Consider the following 6,552-nt stretch of genomic DNA (forward strand, 5'->3'; position numbering starts at 1 on the left):
ATATGGAACCATAAAAGACCCCAAATTGCCAAAGCAATCCTGAGGAAAAAGAGCAAAGCAGGAAGAATAACCCTCCCAGACTTCAGACAACACTACAAAGCTACAGGAATCAGAACAGCGTGGTATTGGCACCAAAACACACATACAGATCAATGGAACAGAACAGAAAGCCCCAAAAAAACCACACACCTACAGTCAATTAATCTTCAACAAAGGAGGCAAGAGTATAAAATGGGAAAAAGACAGTCTCTTCAGCAAGTGGTGTTGGGAAAGTTGGACAGCTGCATGTAAATCAATGAAGTTGGAACATACCCTCACACCATGCACAAAAATAAACTCAAAATGGCATAAAGATTTAAACATAAGATATGACACAATAAAACTCTTAGGCAAAATATACTCTGACATAAATTGTACCAATGTTTTCTTTGGTTGGTCTCCCAAGACAATAGAAATAAAAACAAAAATAAACAAATGGGACCTAATCAAATTTATAAGCTTTTGCACAGCAAAGGAAACCATAAACAAGACAAAAAGACAACATATGGAATGGGAGAAAATATTTGCAAATGATGCAACAGACAAGGGCTTAATATCCAAATATACAAACAGCTCATACAACTCGACAACAAAAAACCAAACAACCCAATCGGAAAATGGGCAGAAGACCTTAATAGACATTTATCCAAAGAAGACATACAGATGGCCAATAAGCACATGAAAAGATGCTCAACATTGCTAATTATCAGAGAAATGCAAATCAAAACTACAATAAGGTACCATCTCACACTGGTCAGAACCCTGTAAAAAGTCTACAAATAAAAACTGCTGAAGAGGGTGTGGAAAAAAGGGAACCCTCTTACACTGTTGGTGGGAATGCAAATTGGTACAGCCACTATGGAAAACAGTATGGAGGTTCCTCAGAAAAACTAAAAATAGAGTTGCCATATGATCCAGCAATCCCACTTCTGGGCATATATCTGGACAAAACTATAACTTGAAAAGATAGGGGCTTCCCTGGTGGCACAGTGGTTGAGAGTCTGCCTGCCGATGCAGGGGACATGGGTTCGTGCCCCGGTCCGGGAAGATCCCACATGCCACGGAGCGGCTGGGCCCGTGAGCCATGGCCGCTGAGCCTGCACGTCCAGAGCCTGTGCTCTGCAATGGGAGAGGCCACGGCAGGGAGAGGCCCGCGTACCACAAAAAAAAAAAAAAAATCATGCTGGGGCTTCCCAGGTGGTGCGGTGGTTGAGAGTCCACCTGCTGGTGCAGGGGACACAGGTTCGTGCCCTGGTCCAGGAAGATCCCACATGCTGCGGAGCGGCTGGGCCTGTGAGCCATGGCTGCTGAGCCTGCACGTCCGGGGGCTGTGCTCCACAACGGGAGAGGCCACAACAGTGAGAGGCCCGCGTACCGCAAAAAAAAAAAAAAAAAGAAAAGAAAATATACATGCACGTCTATGTTCATAGCAGCACTATTTACAATAGCCAAGACATGGAAACAATGTAAATGTCCATCAACAGATTAATAGATAAAGAAAATGTGATAAGTATATATATATTTTTTATATTATACATATATAATGGAATATTACTCAGCCATCAAAAAGGATGAAATAGTGCCATTTGCAGCAACCTGGATGGACCTATAGATTATCATACTAGGTGAAGTAAGTCAGAAAAAGAAAGACAAATATCATAAAATATCGCTTATATGTGGAATCTAAAATATGATACAGGGACTTCCCTGGTGGCACAGTGGTTAAGAATCCCCCTTCCAATGCAGGGGACACAGGTTCAAGCCCTGGTCCAGGAAGATCCCACATGCCACAGAGCAACGAACCCCATGCGCCACAACTACTGAGCCTGTGCTCTAGAGCCAGTGAGTCACAACCAGTGAACCCCGCATGCCTAGAACCTGTGCTCCGCAACAAGAGAAGCCACCACAATGAGAAGCCCGTGCACCGCAACAAACAGTAGCCCCCACTTGCCGCAAGTAGAGAAAGCCCACATGCAGCGAGAAAGACCAAACGCAGCCAAAAATAAATAAATAAATTAATTAAAAACAAACAAATAAATAAAATATGATGCAAATTAACATATCTATGAAACAAAGAGAAACTCACAGATATAGAGAACAGACTTGTGGTTGCCAAGCTGGGGCGGGTAGGGGAGGGAAGGATTGGGAGTTTGGGATTAGCAGAGGCAAAGTATTATATATAGGATGGATAAACAACAAGGTCCTACTGTAGAGCACAGGGAAGTGTATTCAATATCCTGTGACAAATCATAATGGAAAAGAATATAAAAAAGAATAGATAGGTAACTGAGTCACTTTGCTGTGCAGAAGAAAATTAACACAACATTGTAAATCAACTATAATAAAATTTTTAAAACAAAAAAATAAAAAGAAGTCAGGATGGGGCTACTTTTGAGGAGGGGAGTAATAATAGAGAATGGGCCTTTAAGGGGGATTTCAGGTGTTCCTAATATTTTGTTTGAATTCTTGGTGTATATATGGTTATGTTCACCTTATTTTTATTTCTTGGTAATTCATTTATCTGTACAATTATACCATGTACACTTTCCTATAGTTTTTTATTTTTCAAGTAAAAGTTTTTAAGGCTAAAAAAAATCCATTCAGATATAAAACTCTAGGATTTCTCTGTCTTCTTTCCTGAATCTTTGGTGAAAGGTGTCAGATCAGCGTGATGCCTCCTAGGTGGTCCTCCTCCTTATTTCAAAAGAGTAGTTTCAGTCCTGTAGTGTACAGCTGGTACCTGAGCCCAAAGTAAAAATTCACTTTATCTGACGTCTTCACCAATGGCCCCAAACTGCCACTTCTCTTGGGATTTACTGACTTCTAGAAACTGAAGCTAGACTTTCAGTAAATTTGGGCCAATCCCACTGGATAGGCAGAAAACATAGTTCAAGAAGATCTAGAAGGTGGAGAAATGCAGTCAAACTCAAATGCTCTGAAGAGACACCCAAAATCCCTGATAATAAAATGGCCACATGGGCTTCCCAGGTGGCGCAGTGGTTGAGAGTCCGCCTGCCGATGCAGGGGACACGGCTTTGTGCCCCTGTCCGGGAGGATCCCACGTGCTGCGGAGCGGCTGGGCCCATGAGCCATGGACGCTGAGCCTGCACGTCCGGAGCCTGTGCTCAGCAACAGGAGAGGCCACAACAGTGAGAGGCCCGCGTACAGCAAAAAAAAAAAAAAAAAAAAGGCCACATGAATAGCATCATTCTACAAATTTATTCTACTGTCATTCCCTGGGACCAGTCAAATAGAAATCACTTGGATAAGTGGTATGAAGAAAATAAAATTGGGGAAAATTCTATGTGGGGTTTTAGTTAATGCAGTACATTTGAAAGGAAATGAAATTTGAAATACTGTAGACAAAATAGTGTTTCATGTTTAATATTTCTTTGATTTCTAGTGGTTACATATTTTTCATATACTTAGTGACTAATTGTACTTTCTTTTTTAGTATTTACTTAAAAATTTTGGGGGGGGCTTCCCTGTTGGCACAGTGGTTGAGAGTCCGCCTGCCGATGCTGGGGACACGGGTTCGTGCCCCGGTCCGGGAAGATCCCATGTGCCGCGGAGCGGCTGGGCCCATGAGCCATGGCCGCTGAGCCTGCGCGTCCGGAGCCTGTGCTCCGCAACGGGAGAGGCCACAACAGTGAGAGTCCCGCGTACTGCAAACAAACAAACAAACAAAAAAAAACATTGGGGGGTAGCTGCAACAGGTCTTAGTTGTGGTAGGTGGGATCTTTCATTACAGTGTGTGGACTTCTCTCTAGTTGTGGAACACGGGTTCCAGAGTGCATGGGTTCTGTAGTTGCGGCACGCGGGTTCTCTAGTTGTGATGCACGGGCTCAGTAGTTATGGCACCTGGGCTTAGTTGCCCTGCGGCATGTGAGATCATAGTTCCCCGACCCGGGATTGAACCCGTGTCCCCTGCATTGGAAGGTGGATTCATAACCACTGGACCCCCCAGGGAAGTCCCTGTACTTTCTCTTTTATAATTACATTCCAATATTTCTAAGACAGGCATTTTTTCTCGTTTTTTTTTTTTTTTTTTTTTTTGCGGCACGCGGGCCTCTCACTGCTGTGGCCTCTCCCGTTGCGGAGCACAGACTCCGGACACGCAGGTCCAGCAGCCACGGCTCATGGGCCCAGCCGCTCCACAGCATGTGGGATCTTCCCGGACCGGGGCACGAACCCGTGTCCCCTGCATCGGCAGGCGGACTCTCAACCACTGCGCCACCAGGGAAGCCCTTTTCTTGTATTTTAACAGCTCTGAAATTGGATCTTGTAATGCATCTTAAAGTAAATGGTATGTCATAAGTTTAATTGTCCATATATTTTCTTTTTCAATAGTAAATAGAAATATTGAGGCATCTGGCAGTCCACTGCATTGTAGATTGAATGAAAAGCTGCAGCAGAATATTCTTTTTCTATTTTTATTGCATGTTAGATGTACATCTTTCAACTGATTTGTAAGAGCAGTTTATCAAGAGTGTGAAATCTGTCTTGTAATTATTAAATATATTTTCTCAGTTTGTGTTTTAACTTTCTGTTATATCCTTTCTGGTTTCTGCCTTTTGTTTCATGCTATATCAAATTATGTTCTTTACAATATTTTATTTATATTCTAGGTAACTGATAGTTTACTTTTTAAATTTACATGCTGAATTCATGTACCATTAACCTTATTTTCTCAAATCATTAACTGAACATTCCAAACTATCTCCATTGTTTGAAATAACAATTTAAAAAAATTAATTTATGCATTCATTTATTTTTGGCTGCGTTGGGTCTTCGTTGCTGCACGCAGGCTTTTCTCTAGTTGCGGCCAGCGGGGGCTACTCTTCATTGTGGTGCACGGGCGTCTCACTGCGGTGGCTTCTCTTGTTGCAGAGCACAGGCTCTAGGCACGCAGGCTTCAGTAGTTGTAGCTCGCAGGCTCTAGAGCGCAGGCTCAGTAGTTGTGGCGCACAGGCTTAGCTGCTCCGCGGCATGTGGGATCTTCCTGGACCAGGGCTCGAAACTGTGTCCCCTGCATTGGCAGGCGGATTCTCAACCACTGCTCCACCAGGGAAGCCCTGAAATAACTATTTTAACATATACTCAATTCTTATGTATTTGGATCTGTTTCCGTTCTTCTTTGAAGTCAGCACCAAACTTTTAAATTGCTTATAATAATATGCATTTCCAATAAAATTTCCTCCCTATTCTCTGAGGTTATATATTTCCTGATGAAGTTTAAAATTATTTGTCAAGGAAAACAAAACCAAACTCTCAGAAAAAAATTGTCATTTTGATTTAACTTGTTAAGTTTTATAGTTTCCTGTAAGAGTAAATACAAATATTAAAAAATTGTATTTTCCCTGGTTCAAAAAGGGGAAAAGATTTTCCTCCCCTCTTTTTTAGAGCATTTCCTTGAGAAAACTTGTAACTGAAATCCTTTTTTCTGTCCCTTTGAGATGCATGCAAATCTTTTAAAAAAGTAAATAAACCTCTTGTTAGTTTTACAACCCAGGAATATCTTTGTTAAAGGCCTTGGAGCTATGTCTTTGAAATGTAAATAAACATTAAGGAAGATAGCACCCCATCTCCCTGTGTCTGTGGTAAACTCCTAGGCTTTTGGCTACAAGTTGTAGCTACTTGCTTGTCACAGAGATGTAAGAAGCTTTACTTTTCATTTGGATAAAGGCAATTAAATAATAGAAATGGCCACCCCAATTACCGTGTGAATTTAGGATGAACAATGTGTAGTAAATGGTGTTGTCAAGTTCTCTTATCTTAGTACATAGAAAGGGTTGTATCTGCCTAGCTACATAAAAGTGTGATATTTCTGTCTGCAAACTCATTAGCAGATTGCCTAGAATGCGCATTGCAGTCTAGTTTAATGCTTAGTTCATTAATAAAATAATTAATAATTTTTTCTTTCTCCATTTGTGGAGAGGATTTTCTGGGTTGGCAAGAGACTATTTTTAATCATTTCCCCAACACCTCCCACCCAGGATATTGGGGTGTGTGTGTGTGTATACAGATATGCACACATGGGCACACATTATTCAGATATGTATATATATTTTCTCTATATGGATTCCACATGTTTTTTAAGTTAATTTTTTTATAAAAATTTAGTATTTTTGTAATTACTTTGAGAGGAAACATTTCTATTGTTGGCCCAGAGTAAACTGATGTCATAAAGTTAGATCAGAAAATCAGCATACATTCAGTATGTATTCCTTAGTGAAGTGATAGTCAAAATATATTATACCATTAGCGTAAAATTTGAGTAAAAATCTCAGAAGAGTGTGCACCTAACATTAAGCGAGGTTTATTCCTTTTGTAAAGTGGGATGTGTGCGACTCGTCTTCTGTTTTAGCTTATTCATGTTTTCATCACGTTTCATGTATCATTTCCATAATTCTGAAAGCTAATTAATACTCCTAAAATAAAGTCAGCTGTTACAGGGTGTTATTCTTTGAATGTACTACTGTACTTAGTTCCGAGTACTATCTTTCGATTACT

This window comes from Mesoplodon densirostris, chromosome 1 (genome assembly GCF_025265405.1).
Source record: "Mesoplodon densirostris isolate mMesDen1 chromosome 1, mMesDen1 primary haplotype, whole genome shotgun sequence".
NCBI lineage: Eukaryota > Metazoa > Chordata > Mammalia > Artiodactyla > Ziphiidae > Mesoplodon > Mesoplodon densirostris.